Raw genomic sequence first — 20,648 nt, forward strand, 5'->3', positions numbered from 1 at the left:
CCTGTGAATCTGATTCCTTACGCGTTGGACGCCAACTCCATTTGGGATGCGCCACAACTCAGTGGCACAAAGTATCTGCTTTGCATGCAGGTCTAATCCCAGACATCTCCACATAAGCCTGGACAACACCCATCTGGAACCCTGGGAAATCACCGCCCACCACTGTAGTTGGGACTCAACTAGATGGGCTGTTAGTCTGACTCAGTGGTCCCTCGTGGTCCCTTCTAACTCTACAGTTCTGTGATTCCATGTTCACATATTCTTCCCTCTTCTCTGCCCAAACCTGTGTGAAGTCCTTGCCCTTCCTCTCCCTCCTGGTTGATTCAACTCCCATAGGGCCAAAACCCAGGGCAAAAGCAGTTGAATGACCAGAGGTGGACTGAGCTCCTCTACTTTGAATAGGTGTGTAGAGACAAGGGAATGTCTGCGTGTTCGGCCTTTCTCATCCCTGCATAAGTTTCCTCTCCTAAGTATTTCCTGTCTATGCAACTATGAAAGGTGCAAGGGCTCCTCCCTGAGTCCCCATCCTCTTGCATCCTGGTCTGGGCACCCTTGGCAGATGCCATATAAGGTTGATGAGTCAGTCCGTTCTAAGACAATCTTGGCTGAAAATATATTCCTTGTGATCAGGCGGTGTAATTTCCTGAGACTTACTAAGCGATAAGGATGTCGAATCTGTCCCACGCCTTGTGATGTGTTTGTCCTTTATCCTCATGCAACCAAACACAATGATGCAGCTGTGTTCCTTTACAAAACATGGTTTTACAAGCCCCGTCAAAGGCAGATGTGAATGGGAGCATGTGATACAAAGCAATGGGAAGCCATCCCTGCCTCAAGGAGTTAACCATCATTAAAAAACAACAAGGACATTCTGATTTCAAAGTGAGCTTCTCAGGAAACAGGGAAGGGCCAATTCCCCACCCCTTGATTACTTTTACTTTATCTCCAATTGTTTGCAGGGGAATGTTGGTAGATAAGCATTACTTGGCTGAACTGTGGTCACATCTACCTACAGTACAAATTTAAAACAACATGAAACTCCCCAGGGTTATGTCTTGGGGACTGTGGTGTTGTGAAGATGCTGAGAATTTTTCTTGGGATCCCTATACAGTAGTGTTTTCACATTCAACTACAGTTCCCAAGTTCTATTGGTTGGGTGCTGTTACGGCCTGGTTCCAATTTCTAGTGCAGAAATAGCCATAATTATTGCATCAACCAATCCATATCTCAGCCTATGCCATGTTTATATTGTGGGAGAAAACTATGAATCTCTGTGACCCACTTTTTGTGAGGTAAATGACAAAAGAACTGGCTGGATTGGCTGGATTCAAAATGTGGGACTAAACACACTCTCCAGCAGGGGGAATCACCCAGTTGCAGAGTTTAAACTCACAAGTTAAGTAATATAGGTTGTTAGATCATTTTATCCCATTAAGTTGTATACAGCGCTTGCCTGTTTTTACTCCTCTTGCAATGAACAGACCGCACACTGCTAAGTACTGTAAGTTAAAATGCTTTACTTACAGATTAAAAGGTCAGATTCATGCATTTATCCAAGCAGCAGTGAGGAGAACACAGGCAAAATACTCTTGGGGAGAAAATACAGAAAGATAGCTTCAAACACATGTAGTAAGCTTGGAGCAAAGCTGAGACATGTCCTTCCTCATAGGTTATGGAAGATAGGGCTTGCCCTTGGTGAATATGTACGGTGTTAGAGGATATGAAAAGAGGAATAACACCAAGCCACATCAGCAGTGATCAGGGAGCTTGACTATTCTGGGATGTATGTAAACAGATCCTCAGGAGTCAGAAAGTTTCTGCCTTGGGCCAAAGGAAATCCAATACAAGCAAAATGTAAATCTCCAAACCTGTCAACATGGAGACTCCTCCCCCCCCCCCCCAGTTTGTGATCTTCAACCTTTTTGAAAATACAAAAGTCATTTAAAAAACAACAACTAACATAATCCTTTTTTAAAGGTCTTTTTAAAATTCTTGAAATGCAAAACATAATACAGTGAAAAACACAAATATATCAGTATTTGTATACATACAAATATATCTGAACGCTTTATCCGTGGAAACAAAACAAAAAACCCTAGACATTTTGCCAAAATTCCCACCTGGACACAAATTTTAAGGCTGGGAAAGAAGATGTACCCAGGAAGAACCAGACGTATGGCAGCCCTGGCCTCTCCCTGGATCAGAGCCCTCCTCCAGCTCCCTGAGTTCCTCCCACTCTTCCTCCTCACCCAACCAATCCCCTCCATGGGGTTCATGACGCTTTCAGCATATGATACCTCTGCTTAAAGATCTGTACCAGTTGCCCATTTGTTACTATGCCAGATTCAAGGTGCTACTTACACATCACTTGGGAAGACAGGTGAACTAATACCATTGTACTGGAAGAAACAAATATCACCAGTGTTGAAGCAATGCTTCTTCAACATCAACTTTGTTGGACTGGTCTTGTTGTGAGGATGGCTGATTATCGTCTTCCAAAGCAACTACTCTGTTCCGAACTTAAAAATGGAAAGCGTAATGCTGGTGGTCAACAGAAGAGGTTTAAAGACTCTCTCAAGGCAAATCTCAAAAAAATGTAGTATAAACACAGACAACTGGGAAACACTGGCCTGTAAATGCTCCAATTGGAGAACAGCCTTTACCAAAGGTGTAATGGGTTTTGAAGACACTTGAACGCAGGATGAAAGGGAGAAACGTGCTAAGAGGAAGGTACGCTTGGCAAATCCACACAGCGATCAACTCACGCCCAGAAACCAATGTCCCCACTGTGGAAGGATGTGTGGATCCAGAATTAGCCTCCACAGTCACTTACGGACTCACTTTTAAAACCGTGTTTATGGAAGACGACCTTACTCGGCTATGAGTGATTGCCAAAGAAGAAGAGAAGAAGAAGCTACTTACTGCTGGTATGTAGGTTCTAGAATCATAGGGTTGTGAGGAGACCCCAAGGTTCATCAAATCCAACAACGTGTGATGCAGGACTCTTTTGCCCAGTGTGGGGCTCAAACACAATAAAGCCCTTCACAGCTTGAGACCACTTGTGAGATCTCCCTACTCCATAGATGTCTACTTCAATCACATCGATTTGTGGAACTGCCACTGTTACAGGTGCCACATAATACTCTGCAGTGTAAGAGACATCTATTTTAATGCAGCAGTACCTACACGTTATAAGGGATGCAGGTGGCGCTGTGGGTTAAAGCCTCAGCGCCTAGGACTTGCCGATCGAAAGGTCGGCGGTTCGAATCCCTGCGGCGGGGTGCGCTCCCGCTGCTCGGTCCCAGCGCCTGCCAACCTAGCAGTTCGAAAGCACCTCCGGGTGCAAGTAGATAAATAGGGACCGCTTACCAGCGGGAAGGTAAACGGCATTTCCGTGTGCGGCTCTGGCTCGCCAGAGCAGCGATGTCACGCTGGCCACGTGACCCGGAAGTGTCTCCGGACAGCGCTGGCCCCTGGCCTATAGAGTGAGATGGGCGCACAACCCCAGAGTCTGTCAAGACTGGCCCATACGGGCAGGGGTACCTTTACCTTTACCTTACCTACACGTTGGAACTCCCTAATAATTTCAGCCAGGCACCTTCGCTGTTCTCTTTTTGGCACCCGTTTAAAACAGTTTCGTTTTAAGCCTATCCAGACATACAGATCTTGACGTGTTTTATTCTCCTTACTGTTGGTTTTAGTCACCTTCAAATGTTTTCTAACTGCCTTTCATGGACAATTTTAATATTTCTTGTAAATTCTGCGAGATTTTATTGCAATCAAGGGTTATATATTTTTTGATAAAAATGAATGGACTAGCAAGCGATATGGTTGGGCTTTGACAGCCTGCCCTCCAAAACCTTCAGGATCTAAAAGGTGGGGGTGGATTTTAAACAGAGAGCCAAGATTCTCAGCAAAGTTCAAAGGCTCATCCAATATTAAATTGCACACAAGCTGTGAATTTCAAGAGCAGAGGTGGCGGCAAGTTTTTGAGGCCTCACCAAAAAGAAAAGAAAAAAAGAAAGCAATGTTAGCCATACAAGGCAAGACCGTCGCTCCCTCTTCTTAAAAGTAGAGGGGGGACGTCCCTTTCACAATGCACACCTAACCCATAGCATAGAAAGCAGAAACCCATAGATTATCTCAGGGGTTCAGAGAAACCTGGCCATTCCAGCTTTTAAGACCCCTAGCTATAATAAAAATGACAACACCCAAAAAAACAGAATTAGGTGCCAAAAATAAAGAGGGATGTAACTTTTTTGAGGGGATACTTAACAAAGCCTTTCCTATCTGAGAGTGTGTCACATTTGGGTCCAGTGTGCATATAAACAAGCTGCGAAACTTATAATTTTTTTTAACAAGTGTCTAAATCTGAGGCCTCCTTTGAGCTCGAAGCCCCTGGGCCAAATGGTCACCCTGACCCCGCCCCTCTGCCCTGATTGTCCCGGAGGCCCCAATAAACAGTAAATAACAATAGCCCCTTAGTGTGTAGGACCAATGAGTCGGCCAGAAAAATAGGTTTTCCCAGGGAATCGTCACATGATGGCTGGACCGTGAGGGAGGGGGAGCCCTCCGCTTGGCCTTCCCCCTTTGGCACCTCCACCAGGACAGAGCTCCCCAGTGGCAATGGGATCTGACAATTGGCTTTGTGTAGCCTGTCAGAAGACAGCCTACATGGCAATGACATGCTTTCTCCTCTACTTCAGGACTCCTCTTGCCTATTTGCTGGCTGACCTTTTCTGTAGCCGGAGCGGATGGAAATCCTAGCAGCAGCAGCGGCTAAAGGCAGGGAGTACTCTGCAGAAAACTGATTGGCCCATCTGGGTGGATATGTTGGGATGATTTGTGAAAATCCAGACAAGCAAACAAAGGGACAAGGACAGCAGCCCAAATAGGTCAAGGGAGGCTCATGGGTTGTTGTTGTCGTCGCTGCTGCTGCTGCCGCCACCACTCCTTTTTCCATCTCGAAGAAAACACATTTCTGAGACAGGAAAATGCTGCCGCCTGCGTATCCTGGTCCTTTAAAGTGCCCCCAGTTCAGCCTCACACCAGGTGTCTTAAGTTCCCCATCCCGAGCTCGCCATTTGCCTCCGCTCCAGAAATAAATCAAAACGTCTCTTAAAACTCATTTGTGTTCTTTTGCTTCTGAATGTCTTCAGCACAGTCTCTTTGCCAAGCCCTTTGGGCTGAATCACAGGCAGACATTAGCAGAGGACACTTCATCTTACCAGCCTTATGTATCTGTTTTGTTTCTTGGAGGAGAAAAAAGAAGCAGGAGGACTGTGGCGGCGGGTGGGGAAGGAGGGAGGGGGAAAGCACTTATGCAGAGGGGGAAAGATAGGGAGGCGGCTCGGTGCAGAAATGAAAAGGGCCTGAGTCAGAATAATGAATTGGGGACATTATCTCCGCTCTGCCACGCCGCTTGCAACTTTCCCAGACCTGCATGGGTGACACTGACCTTTAAAATGTCTGTTGGAAATGCACACTGAGGCAGACTGCAAGCAGAGCCAGAAAGCGTAGGGGTGGGCTTGGGGAAGGCATCCAATTCATTTCTTTCCCCATTCTATTGCATTTCCAAATTGAACCAGGACCTTAAAGTTTAGTGCTACTCCAACATGAAAGCTTTTTTCCAGTCACACCTTAGAGACCAACTAACTTTGTCATTGGTATGAGCTTTCTTGTGCATGCACACTCTAAGTTTGTCATTAGTATGAGCTTTTGTGTGCATGCACACGAAAGCTCATACCAATGACAAACTTAGTCGGTCTCTAAGGTGCTACTGGAAGGATTTTTTTAATTTTGTTTTGACTACGGCAGACCAACACAGCTAACTACCTGTAACTAGAACAATGAAAGCTTTTGTTTTCTTCCCCCTTCCTTTACCACTTACCCTGCAGACCAGCCTTCTTGAACCAAGTGGATGTTTTGGACTACAACTCCCATAATCCCCCTGGCCATGGTCTGTGCTGGCAGGGGGGGGTGATGGAAGTTGGAGGCTAAAACTTCTGGAGGCCACCAGGTTTGGAAAGGTTGGCATGCCATGTGTTATGGTAGGATGGGGTAAAGATTAAAGATAATAATGATGATGATAAATGGGGCAGTCAAAAGAATAAAAAAAAATGTCCAGTAGCACTTTATAGACTAAGTTTGTTCTGGGTATAAGCTTTCGTGTGTATGCACACTTCTTCAGATACACTGAAACAGAAGTCACCAGATCCTTATATATAGTGTGGGGTTTTTCTCAGGAGGATAGTAGGAGTTGGGTGATTGACTCAATGGGTATGGTAAACCTGTTGACGACTGCAATTGTTGTTGTTTAGTTGTTCAGACGACTGCAATTAGTCCTACAGAAAAAGGCATCAGATAGTATGCAGATGACCAAAAATAGCTGTAGCATGTGTAATGAGACAAAAATCCAGTATCTCTATTCAGACCAGGTCTCTCCATAGTTTTCATTTTGGTAATAAGTTGTAATTCAGCAACATTGAGTCAATCACCCATCTCCTAACTACCCTCCTGAGAAAAACCCCACCCAGAACAAACTTAGTTGGTCTCTGAGGTGCTACTGGACAGTTTATTTTATTATTATTTCGACTGCATCAGACCAACATGGCTACCTACCTGAATCTAGATATATGGGGCAGTTAACAGATATCAGCCCAGATGGAGTTGCTTTAAGGCTAGTGCCCATCCTTAGACGCATAAGAGTTGGAAGGGACCCTGAGAAACATCTAGTCCAACCCCCTGCAATGCAGGACTATGCAGCTGTCCCTTATGGGGATCGAACCTTGAACCTTGGCATTATTGGCACCATGCTCTAACTATCCATCTACTATCCAACCAACGTTCTGAGGCGTTTTAGGGCCTTGGATACAACTTCCAGTTGATACACTCACTCCTATCGGTTAACATGGGCTTCAGTTCATCAACAGGGTCTCCTTTAACCAGCCTTGCACAAGTTCTGGTTCACTTCAGTAAGGCTTGCACAGTTAGGCTTGTGTGTAGTTTGTGCTCTGTGGGTGAAAAGGCACCTGTCGTGTAAATCTACCACCTGAAAATGTCACCTCAGCCTGTCGTCTAGGAGTGGCTGGATGCACAAGAAAGATAAGGCTTCCTGTACCTCTAAATAGTTTTCTTAGGAGACAGAATTTCAGCAGGTGTAGCTTGCAGACTTTGGTTCCTCCTGCTGAAATTCTGTCTCCAACACCATGGCTAAAGGTATAAAAATTCTATCCTGTTGTTTACACGGCCACTCGACTCCTGGGCAACCAGTTGAAGTTGACCTCCACAAAACAGACACATGAAGTCAACCAAAATGAAATTTGCATCAAGCTTGATTGTAGACAAATGTCCAGAATTTGCAACATTTGTTCATGTTATTCCTTCAAAATTTCATGTCTTAATTTCTTACAAAGTATTTCTTACTTTTTTCTTAAAGAACTAACAAGTAAACTTTGAGTTCAAGCAGCAGCAAGAATCTGTTTTCTCGCCCTCCTTCCTTAACCCAGCCTATTTGGGCACCCAGAACTCAAAAACTTGAGCAGGAGGGAGAAAATGTAATTAGTATGAGAGCAGGAGATGCCATTTATCACTCAAAGTCTTCTGCCAGCCTCAAGGGGAGGGGCCATCACTCAGAAGCAGGGCACATGCTCTGCATACAGAAAGTTGCAGGTTCAATTCCTGCTGTCTTCAAGTAGAGCTGAGAAAGATTTCTCTTTGGAATCCTGGAGAGCTCAATGGAGACAGTAGTGGACCTGGTGGACTAGTGGCAATAACACAGTTCCCTATATTCCTAGATATTCAAGCCAGTGTATGTCAGTCCATGACCTGAGGCAAATAGCTTCACTGTGGCGCTGTGGGTTAAACCACAGAGCCTAGGACTTGCCGATCAGAAGGTTGGCGGTTCGAATCCCTGCGACGGGGTGAGCTCCTGTTGCTCGGTCCCTGCTCCTGCCAACCTAGCAGTTTGAAAGCACGTCAAAGTGCAAGTAGATAAATAGGTACCACTCCAGCGGGAAGGTAAGCAGCATTTCCGTGCGCTGCTCTGGTTTGCCAGAAGCGGCTTAGTCATGCTGGCCACATATGTATGCCGGCTCCCTCAGCCAATAAAGCGAGATGAGAGCCGCAACCACAGAGTCAGTCACGACTGGACCTAATGGTCAGGGGTCCCTTTACCTTTACCTTCTAACAGAGAGGCACCCTTAGGCTCTTGGTGACTGTGATTTTTCCCAGAGTTCAGACAAAGTCTTTTTCTACTCTAGAGGTTGCACAAGTTGCTTTTAATTTCAGCCTGGACTTAAGGAAGCCGAAAGGTAAACATAACCAACAACAGTTCTCCAAGAGGCTGAGGGTCACATTTGTGCTCCTCACTAGCACTTCCACTACCTAAAGACTCGGAGAAATTAAGAGAGGAGCTCCCAACTGTCCTCGTCTCACTAAGGAGGACCACACCACGCTTAAACAGCCATTGTTTAAATCCCATGAAAATCCCTCTCGTTCATTGCACCCTTATCCTGCTCGGCTTTTTCTAAATAAGTGTGAGCTTTTCGCCCAGGAGAGGGCCAAACTCCGTTTGTGGGATTTGATGCCTGCTGTGCATTGTTCGCTGCAAGGCACTGCTGATGTGCCTATGCAATGCTGTGTGGTTCAAAGCAAATCTACAGAAGTTTCCCATCAATGGCTTCCTTTCCTGATTCAGCTTTTTGTACACCTGCAATTTAGGGCGCACCACACTTAACGCAGGACGTTCAGAAATTTCACTTTAAAAAAACAACAAAACCCCCCAAAAGCACTGAGTGATGCGCTTTGTAATGAGGGACAGTTTGCAAGCTTTGCTCCAAGGGACATTGAATTAAAAACAGCCCTTTGGTACTTCTGGACGGGCTATTTCTATAATCATAGAGCTGCAACAAACTTCCTTTGCCATAGGCTTTTATTTGAGATTCTGATAACAGGCTGTGGTTTTGAGGAACTAGAGCTCTCTCTAGACAAGGCTCGGTCTTGTCGAATTATTGACTTTGTAGTGTATATCATTCCCCATTGTAGCGAGGTAATGGCAGCTCTCGCTAACACACTAGGAATATGTTAAGGAACTGCACAGTGCAGCGACGGCAAGTTTATGTTTTATCTTGTTAGACTTACCCGACGTCACGTTGGTATTCAACCCAGCTAATGCCGAGCCGTTAAAAAAAGAGAGAGAGAGAGAGGGAGTCTTACATTAATGACTTTTGTCACAAAAGTCATTAACATAATAGGACTTCCACATCAAAATTGAATATTAATGCTACACCAGGCTGAGGTAGTAAGAGGGATAATTGCTCTAATACATTTTCCAGTCGGATTTTCGCATCGTGGTAGCAATTGCATTAGCAAACCCGATTATTAACACATCTGATACAATGGCAGTGGCTAATAGGAGTTAAGTTGGTTCTTTTTCTTCTCCCCACTCAGGGCCACAGCCCTTGTTCCAAAGCAAAAAATCACAGGCGCTGCCAAAATCTATGCACAAGTGTCAGCAGGAAACGTTTAATCAGGATGGTGAGCTCAGAGATAGACCAGGAGTTTGGGATAAATTTGCGAGAAGCACAAATTACTCCTCCCCACTTTGTTACTAGGGGCAAATTGCTCCAGCCTCCTACTTTCCATCTGCGAAATGGGGGTGAGGGCTTCCCTGCTTAGATATTGTGAAGAGGATCCTCATACTGTCACAAACAATGCTGAAAGGGCTGGTGATGATCACACGGAAATGAAAAATGTATGATTTTTTTTAAAAAATGCAAATGTTGCAGTCAGGCTGATTGTGCAGGAGTGAAACCATTGTCACTGCTAACTCTATGAATATTTCCCCTAATATTTTAGGACCCCTGTGCAAGACACATAAACATGGAAGCAAGTCCTTTTGATGTTCTCATGCAGCATGCTTTGAAATAAATGCACTGCTTAAGGAAGCAATCCTGCGATCAACTGGGCAGGCAACTGAGAGGCTGTGGGATGGCTGCAGACCCTCTCTCCAGGTGAGAGCAAGATCACGGGCAGAATGGGAGCCCATGGGCAGAAGTCTCCCTATTGTGGCACCTAAAAGCCCCACTGAAGTCTGTAACTGAAGATGCTCCAAGGCGGAGTTTCTCAGCCTGTGGGTCCCCAGATGTTTGTTGGACTACAACTCCCATCATTCCTAGCCAGCATGACCAGTGGTCAGGGATGATGGGAGTTGTAGTCCAACAACACCTGGGGACCCACAGGTTGAGAACCGCTGCTCCAAGGGGGAGCATGTCCAGAAACAGGGTGTGCTCCTGGGGCATGTTGGGGTGGGGTGGATGAGGGTGTTGGATCTGCCAGGCCAGAAGCCGCTGCCCCCTCATTACCATGAAAAGAGTGCATTGTAGAATTGTAGAGTCGGAAGGGACCCTGAGGATCATCTAGTCCAACCCTCAAGCCCGCAATGCAGGGATAGTCAGCTGTCCCATACGGGGATCAAACCTGCAACCTTGGCATTATCACCACCATGCTCTAAGCAGCTGAACTAAAAGCAAACTAACTGGACAACATTTTCCCTACTGTTTGTGTCAGTGGCAGAATGTGTGTTCAAAATCTGCCTGCACACCTTCAGTCCTGGCTTGCTCAAGCTAACAGGGGTTATTTAGGCAGTGGCATTTTTACTCAGTGGCATAGCGTGGGTTGTCAGCACCCGGGGCAAGGCAAGTAATTTGTGCCCCCTAACCCGTGGATTTGCGCCCCCTAACCCCCAGATGTTGCGCCCGGTGCGGCCGGCCCCCCCGTACCCCCACGCTACGCCACTGTTTTTACTGCCACCGTAGTCTGTTAGGGCGTATAGCCTTTCTTCAGGATCGCAGCCAATTTTATAGCACACTCCTAGGCTTGCTTACCCAGAAGTAAGTCCTGCAGCGCATCAAGGGCATTTCAATCTTTCTTATCATTTCTCCTCAAAATACCCTTTGAAGTAGGTCTTTATTTTTCCTAGTTTTACAGATGTGGGAATTGAAGCAGTGGGAGTGTGGCTTGCCTAAAGCCTCCAAGCGGATGTTCTGTCTGCTTGCAGTGCTCTGGTTTTTGCAGAATTCCAGTATTCTGACGAGGCTGGATACTGAAGGAGACCCAGACTGGAATGAGATGGATGTGGGAAGACTAGGTTCAGCATTGGACAGTGATGGTGATGGAGTGCTTTGCAGGGCGTAGTAACCTTGCCTCTAACAATTACTCTTCTGTGAATTCTAATGTACTTCTGGAAATCAAATTCCTTGCCAGATAGCAAATTTCCAGTGATGTTAATGGTGGGGGTGGGTGGGAATAATATATGCAGCCAAAAGATCAAAAGTTTGCAGAAGATCTGGTACACAGGATGAGACCCTACCTGTCCACAGACTGTCTCATCAAAGTGGTGCATACCTTGGTTTTCTCCCACTTGGACTACTGTAATGTGCTCTACGTGGGGCTATCTTCCAAGGAGACTTGGAAACTACAGCTAATCCAGAATGTGACAGCTAGACTGGTGACCGGGAGTGGCTGCTGGGACCATATAACACCAGGCTTAAAGTATCTTCACTGGCTCCCAGTACGTTTCCGAGCACAATTCAAAGTGTTGGTGATGATCTTTAAAGCCCTAAACGGCCGCCGCCCAGTATACCTGAAGGAGCGTCTCCAGCTCCATCGCTTAGGTCCAGCTCTGAGGGCCTTCGCAGAGGGCGATGTTTATGTTACAAATTTATTGTAATGTATGATGTTGGTCTTTTGTTTTTGTTTTGCTTTGGTTCTTGTCTGTTTTTTTCTAAGTTTTGGCGGTTTTAAATTTGGAGGTTCAAGTACATTATGGTGGTATGGGAAACTGTCGTGTGACGGGCCAATGGCCGTAATAAAGATCAATCCAATCTGAGGGCCTTCTACTGGTTCCTTCACTGAGACAAGTGACATTACATGGAACCAGGCAGAGGACCTTCTTGGTAGTGGCATTGTCCCTGTGGAACGCCCTTCAGATGTCAAGGAGATAAAGAACTACAAAACTTTTAGAAGACATCTGAAGGCAGCCCTGTATCAGGTTTTCAATGCTTGATATTTTTAGATATTCTGTAAGCCGCCCAGAGTGCCTGGGGAAATCCAGCCAGATGGGTGGGGTATAAATATTATTATTATTATTATTATTATTATTATTATTATTATTATTAAGCTTCTATCAAAAATTGGGAGGGGTTTGTATAAGGTCTGTGTGCCAAAATTCCATTGCTTAAACTCCTTGGGTGTTCATCCTTCTCAGCCTAAAAACTATACATGCAGGATGGGTTTCTATACAGTTTGATGACAGAGTTTCAACCTGCTATACCTGCAGGGCTGCAGCTCAGTGAAAAAACAAGGGTTTCACCTTAATGCACAAACAGGTTTATACCTACTTATCATTGCCTAGAGATCAGCTCAGTTGTTACCACAGGGCTGTGTGCTTTTGCTAACACACACACATAAATCAAATACAACCACAAAATGCAAATTCTGTAACCGGAATGCACCATGCAAATTGGGCACATTTAATTGTATAAACTTAGTGCGAAGCATACGTGTTCTACTTCCGCAATTCAGATTCTGAAATAATGGTGGGAGGGAAAGGGCCTGGCCATGTTCTGCAGCTTTAGTGGCCAGTGCTGGCGCCACCATGAAGGCACATCATCGCTTCTTCTTCCTCTGAATCCTTAAGAGGGTTTTCCCCCAGCCTTGCTTGGGCATCCTTTTCACAACTGCACACACCTTTTCCCATCTGTTGCCTGCCAGCAGTTCTCAATTTCTTTCCTTAAACTTAGTTCCAAGACACCTTTCCTAGAAAGGCTCACTTAGTTACATGTTGTTGTTTACAAATATTGAAATATTGAAACAAAAAAATACTGTTAATAAAGTCAAATTGTTAAGAAGGAAGGAAGGAAGGAAGGAAGGAAGGAAGGAAGGAAGGAAGGAAGGAAGGAAGGAAGGAAGGAATTTACTTTTCCAACTTGCTATGGGTGGAATAAAGGTATTTGATTATTTGGTTGGTTGCTAAGTTTATACCCTGACCTTCAACAGATTCCCAGACCCAGCAGGATGCCTAATGAAAAGTTAAAATTTACAGTAAAGCAAATGAAAACACAAAACATTAAAAGAAGAACAAGACACCACAGGATAAATGAACAGTCAGCAGAATTACAAACAAATGAGCAGCACAAAAGCAGTGTAGTAAGGATTAAAAAGCCTCTGGAAGGGAGGGGGTAAAAGGTATTTCCCTTGAACCAAAATGGTATCAAGGTAAGTGACTGGCAAGATCCCCAGGGAGGGTGTTCCACAGTTGAGTGTCACCACCAAGTACACCCTTTCTGCTGCAGCCACCTGGTGCACCTAGAATGTCAACAGGAATCCAAAAAAAGACAGCCACTTGAGTTCCTAGATTAAATGTTACAGCAGAGGAGAGGGAACCTGTAATCTGCCAGATGTTGTTAGACTTCAACTCCCATCAGCTCCAGCAAGCATGGACAATGGTCATGCTGATGGGAGTTGTAGTTGAGCAAGATCTGGAGGACCACTGGTTCCCCTCCCCTAGTACAGGAAGGTTTTCTTGGCTGGTGTGGTTGGTCTCCCTGAAGTTCTCTTTTGGCCGGAACTAGCTGATACGCCAACGGCTAGATTCACATCTACCATTTCTTAGGTTCCCCCATTCAAGACCCACATTGGGTAATTGGAAAGGAAATTATGTTCCAACCAAAGAAGAATGGTTGAATAAATTATGCGAATACTTGGAATTAGCAAAGTTGACTGATTTGATAAGACAAAAAAATTATAATCCAGAAACAATGGAAATGTCTAAATGATTATTTATGACAAGGATTAAATGTAAGGTATTGGTTGTGTTTAGAATAGATTTATGAAAGATTTAGAAAACGTATTGATTAGAATATTTGTGTGAGATTGTATGGGAAAGATACGGAATAACAGATACAATCTTGCTTAAAATGTATATAGGAAGTGCAGTGTAAGCAATGGAAGTCAATCAATGAAATTTTATTATTATTTTCATATTAAGATATTTGTAGAATAAATTTGGAAGAAATTCTTCCACCTTTTCTTCTTCTTTTCTCTTTAATTTTTCTTCTTTTTACTTTTCTTTTTTTCTCTTGTTCCTTTTTTCATGTATATATGCTTATTTGAAGTGTATATGTGTGTATGTATTTGCAGTGTTTTGCTTATATTTTGTAACAATTATGTTACATAAATTTAAAATTAAGAAAAAGACCCACATTGGGCTTCCATGCTGCTGACACTGTCACAGCTATAGCCAGCTAGTTCTTGCCACCCTCATCATTCCAAAACTAGTACAGAGAGAATACCTCAGGTGGGCTGGAGCGAGGGGAGCAGGGAGGACCCGATTCTTGCTGGAATTGTGCATGGTGGCTTTTATGCCCCTGCATCTCATCCAGGGGTCAGAAAAGCATGATTACACCAGGAGCAGCATAGTAGAATGACTTCCGTCCTTTCAGGCTTATGGGACAGAGATCCCATTTCAGTTATCTGGGAATTTCAAACAGAGGCCTAAAATACGCCCTAAACTCCAATCCACATCCTCAATCAATTTAAAATAGAAGTTTCCCGGCAACTCATTGCATTCTTGTGGTTGTTGGCACTTATTTATTTTTTTTAATGGAAAGGAGAAGATGCATTTGCTCATGTTAAAGTATTTAAATTTATGCCCTTTACTAACAATGACCTTTGTCCAGCATGGAAACTGACCTTAAAAAATTAATCTACATGTCAGTTAAATTAGAGAAGCCATTTAAAACCAATCACAGGGTAAACCATCTTTTAATCAAGTCTACATGTATTCCAGACACATGCGCGACCCAAAATGACATCTGATTCGTAATATTGATTATTGATTAAAACTCTTAATTTTGGATTTTTAAATTAAAAAGCAAGTTTCTAGCCATGTTTGTGAGGAAGACATACAGTGGTATCTCTGGTTACGTACTTAATTCGTTCTAGAGGTCCGTTCTTAACCTGAAACTGTTCTTAACTTGAAGCATCACTTTAGCTAATGGGGCCTCCTGCTGCCATCGCGCCACTGCGGCACAATTTCTGTTCTCATCCTGAAGCAAAGTTCTTAACCCAAGGTACTATTTCTGGGTTAGTGGAGTCTGTAACCTGAAGCGTATGTAACCCAAGGTACCACTGTACAAACATTCAGAGGTGCTTTCTGACTTGCAAAGCAGTGGAACTGTCCGTTCTCAGTCGGATCAGAAGTTAGGCTGGCAATGATTGCCCCATTGTCATCTCTGAGCTTTGCAGCTGAGGATTTGAACCCAGGTCTTGGTCCAAAGACAACACTTGAAACACCTGCAGGCTGGATTCACCAAACCGGCCCCATCGGCAGAAGAACTGCACAAGGACTTCTGCTTGAGCAATAGGGCTTTCTCCCTCTTCTCCTCCTGCAGCTCCAAAATTGGTTTGGCGGTGGAGGAACCCCCAGAACAGCATACAGGGGGTGCAGGTGGAATGATTAGAGGAACACAACGTTGGAATTTTACCCTGCATCTTTATAGAAGAAGACTAGAAACACAGAAAGCAAAGGAGCACTTTAAAGCCAAATGTTATAATCTATAGAAAGTTTCAAAATTTTCTAGTTTCTATACCCCACCCCATGCCACCCAACTACGGTAATTTTGAGCCCTTGTAAAGTCCCTGCATCAAACATATCTTCTCAGGTTCTCTTCTGTAAAGCTAAAATAAAGATTGATAACCAGAGCAGGTGACTTAGAATGCCTGGATGTCCCTGATATCTGTGTAGCTCCAGGAGTCAGATCCATGCTCGTTTCTTTACTCTGGTAAGCATTTCAAGTTTAATTTAGGGGACATCTAAATTAAACAAGAAAACCAGGTGGGAAAACTGAAAGCCGCTTAAGGAACCTGCCTGCCCCCAGCCCAGCATCAATTTGGTGCAATTTAAACTGAATTAAGTGCGGGTGGTGCTGTGGGTTAAACCACAGGTCTTGCCGATCAGAAAGTCGGCGGTTCGAATCCCCGCTCCGGCGGGAAGGTAAACAGCGTTTCCGTGCGCTGCTCTGGCTCGCCAGAAGCGGCTTAGTCCTGCTGGCCACATGACCTGGAAGCTGTATGCCGGCTCCCTCGGCCAATAAAGCGAGATGAGCGCTGCAACCCCAGAGTCGGTCACAACTGGACCTAATGGTCAGGGGTCCCTTTACCTTTAAGCCTGGGTGTGAACCATCCCGAATCTAAAAGCAGCCTACAACTACGGACCTAGCTACCCAGAGGCACAGAAAAGCTTGCGAGTCTTCAGAAACTCAGAAAAACTTTTTTAAAAGGGGGAAAAAGGGGTGGAAGAAAAGAAACAAAGCAGATGTCCTTCATGATGAAGAACATCAGAAAGGTATTTGAAATCACCCCTTGCCCTAAGCTAACAGGGCACCTTTCCAAAGAAAGGCAGGCAAAACGGGTACATTGACCTTTTCCATATGAAGGTAGGCATGAATAGGACAATACCCAGGCACGTCACCTTCCTTGCCCCAGGTGACTAACCTTGCACTCAACCTGAATGCAATTAAATACCCACATACTTCTCCATGTGGACATGATGCTCAAGACTTCAGCTCACAGACAAGGTGCTCTGGGGCATTTCTCTTGACAATGGTGGAGTCCTCTGCCATGGGCTGAGGACAGCCTCTCTGGGCCTCAGCTACAGAATCAGTCTGAAACTTCCTGCTTTGCCCCCATAGGAGGTCTATGAGGTCCTCTGGCATTGCAGAAGGGAAGGGAAGGCAGATAATGTCACCAAGAGACATTTCACTGGGGCAAATGCATGTAGATATATACAGTGGTACCTCGGATTACAGACACTTCAGGTTACAGACTCTGCTAACCCAGAAATAGTACCTCGGGTTAAGAACTTTGCTTCAGGATGAGAACAGAAATTGTGCGGTGGCGGCAGCAGAAGGCCCTATTAACTAAAGTGGTACCTCAGGTTAAGAACGGACCTCCAGAACGAATTAAGTCCTTAACCCGAGGTACCACTGTGTGTGTGTGTGTATATATATATATATATATATATATATATATATGCTTTCGTAGATTTTCACGGGTACAGGAATGCAGGTTTTGGTGTCCTCGGGTGTCTTCCCGTGTAAAAGTTGGGGTGTCTAGGCGACGTTTCGACGAGGTCTCACTCGTCATCTTCAGGCTGGTGCTTTCGGTTCCAGTAACAAGAAGCCGAAAGCACCAGCCTGAAGATGACGAGTGAGACCTCGTCGAAACGTCGCCTAGACACCCCAACTTTTACACGGGAAGACACCCGAGGACACCAAAACCTGCATATATATATATATATATATATATATATATATATATATATATATATATATGGGGAAAACATATTAATAGCCTCTTATTAAATCTGGACTCTATGGCTTGAGATCTGTCAAGCCAAAAACATCCTCCTGCTGAGTGAGCATTTGGGGCCTGCCAAGTGGTAGGGAGCCTGCCACTTGTGCAGGCCTGGGCAGGCAAGAATGTCTCCTCTTCCATGTGAGTGGCTTCAGTATGGGGAGAGGTTGTGTGAAATGAGCCCCATATCACCTCTTGTTTCAGAAATCGAGCCGGCATGAATTCCCTTCTGTGCGCGAAGGCCCAAGCTGTGCAACAAGGGTGCCATGAGCTCAGAATGCGAGCTTTAACGTTGAGAGGTGAGCAACAAGAGAAGATGATAAACGGTTGGTCCCAGTGGGACAGGAAGTGATACCGCCAGGTCTTGTTCCAGTCCCTGCGGCGTCCGAGCAACAGGTAATGAGACATCCAAATCTATATTCTTACTCATCCTTGCAGCTCTGGTAGGGAAGAGGCAAGAGAGAGGGTGGAGAGCAAGGGATCTAACCATAGTTCTTCAAAGCAGGCATGGTGTGAAGGCAGGCAAGGGCAAAACAAGGTCAAGGAAACAAGGCATGTAGGAAGAGAAACAACACACAAAATGTCAGAACCAGACTTCAGTCTTGTCTTCCTAGACTAGAGGGTCATTTGCATAAACACTATTCCCTGGAATTATCTAGAGAAGTGGTGTTCAAACTTTTTTCAAAGAGGGCCAGATTTGATGAAGTGAAGGGCCATGGGGGCCAACCAAGGTGGTTGACCTTTTTTAAAGGATTGAAGTTGTTGAGCTTTTAGGGTTGGAGTTGTTGAAGTTTTTTAAGATTTTACCCCAGGAATTAAACTGCCACAGGGACCGGATTAAACCGACCGGTGGGCCGGATTAGGCCTCCAAAACAGACTTTGGACATGCCTGATCTAGAGCATGTATGGAGGACTTGTTTGGTCCACCAGACCAGATACTGTTGGACTCCAAATCCCATCAGCCCCGGCCAGAATGGCCAATGATCAGGGATGATGGGAACTGTAGTCCAGCAAAAGCCATCTGGAAGGCCAACATCTTGAAGGCATTCATCCAATGCAGTGTCAGAAGACTAGGTTATAATATACTCTAAGAAGACTTAAGGAATGAGCATCATTGGACATGGACACAGCCACACACGGTGTTGTTGTTGTTTAGTCGTTTAGTCATGTCCGACTCTTCGTGACCCCATGGACCAGAGCACGCCAAGCACTCCTGTCTTCCACAGCCTCCCGCCGTTTGGTCAGACTCATGTTCGTAGCTTTGAGAACACTGTCCAACCATCTCGTCCTTCCAGGGAGTCTTCTCTTCTCATGAGGTGGCCAAAGTATTGGAGTCTCAGTTTCAGGATCTGTCCTTCCAGTGAGCACGGTGACAATCCTCTAATATCACATTCCCCAGCAGCCAGCTGCCTTTGTGACTGCAGTATTGAATTTTATTTTATTTTATTTATAGCTTGCCTTTCTCCCAGCGCAGGACTCAAGATGGCTCATTGCATAAATTAAAACAGATACAGCTAAAGCCACACAATATAACACATTACAAAACAAATAAAGTAACTGATTTAAAAACAGTGCTGAAAACATTTAAAAGCACGCACAAAATCCATTCGTTTGAGAGCAGTTTCACCGGAATGCTGCAGCACGGCTCAAAAACAAGTAGGCATGAACACTGGTTGGCGTTTATGGAACTTCATATTGACCCATTGATACCCACAAGTCCAGGTACCATTTTCATTACAAAGTGGTGGATTTCAAACCAACCAGATGAAAATATTGCCCCTTATTACAGGCCTATGGTACTCCCTGCTACAAGACTGAACTCTTGCATGTGTGTGTGGAGGGAGGGGGCGCAGGGGAGGGAAAGGTGGAAAGCCGTGTCGTGAGGGAGTTTGTGACGAGGCCGGGCTGGCTCCTGTGGTGGCTGCTTCTGCAACCCTTCTGATGTCGATGACCTTCCAGGCATGAACAGACAAAAGAGGCTGAGGAAGGAGCCAGTTGGGAGCTCCCGGTGTCCGTCCCCCCCCCCGCGGAAGGAAAAAAGTGCAAAATCCACTAGATTCATCCACTTCCTCCACCGGGCCATTGTTATGTCTGTGGCGCTGGGAGCAGCCGCGGAGTTTGTAAACTCATCTCCAGACAAGGACGGTGATATGGGAGGTGCCGGGGGGGGGGGGGAAGAGCGGAGAGGAAGAAGAAGGGGCGGCAGAAAAGAAACTTGAAAGTAAATGGCGAAGCTCTGGACAATATCCCTCCTCGCCTCCCTCCGGCTCTTGCAGGGTGTCTTCTGTAGCTGAAATTGCGAGTCTTGTGGGGGAGGGATTTAATTGAGAGGAGCCTGCTGCTGGGGCGGTGAATGGGAGCTTCTCTGGCTGTTGTGGAAGTACGTGTGGCAGATAGGCTGTGCAACACACGCACAGAAGGAGCCAGGGAGCGCAAATCTCGGTTTCCTCTTCTGGTTTGGAACGCGGAGGTGCTGGGATTTCCTCTGCTCGCTCCACCCCCCCCGCACGCGCGCGCACACCCTCCCCCGCGCTGCGTTTGCAGCTGCAACAGGGACGTTACTTTTGTCTTTAGTCCAACAGATTCTGCTTGGGGTCCCCCCCCCGCCGCCTTCCTCGCTCCCTCCGCCTTCACTCCCCCTCTCCTATGTGTGTGTGCATGTGTGTGTGTGTTGACGAGCTAGATAGCGCCTGTCTTCTAATAGAGGCGGAATGTAGCCGGCTCCAAAAGAAAACTTCTCATTTTGCGCATGAATATTTTCTTTTATTTTCTCTCTACCCCAAAGTGTGGCACATTGAGAGAGAGAGAGTCCCTCCCCAACACACACACAGACACACACATATCCGAAAAAGCCGGGGTTCCGATTGTATTTCTTGAGCCAGGGAGAAAATGCCACTTTGCACTAAAAAAAAAAAAGTCAGGTAAATCTCCAAAGCCCAAGCCGAAGATTCAAAATAAAATACAGCGAGATAGAAAGGGGGCGGGTGAGAGGGAGTGGAGAAGATGTGCGTGAAGTAGGATTGGGGGCGATTTCGGAAACTCCGGCAAGCCCCTTGCTCTCCCTTAGCACATGCCTCAATTGTACAGGGATCGCGAGAGGGTAATGAATAAATGGTTCGGATCATATTTGCCTCCGGAGACTATAAACTGTGCTGCTCTCCTCCCCACCCCGAGCGCGCTCCCTTCTCACACCCACCACCGCAACCAACAAGAAAATCCTGTCTCGCCCT

Source organism: Podarcis melisellensis, assembly GCF_964234715.1.
Source record: "Podarcis melisellensis genome assembly, chromosome: 2".
Classification (NCBI taxonomy): Eukaryota; Metazoa; Chordata; class Lepidosauria; order Squamata; family Lacertidae; genus Podarcis; species Podarcis melisellensis.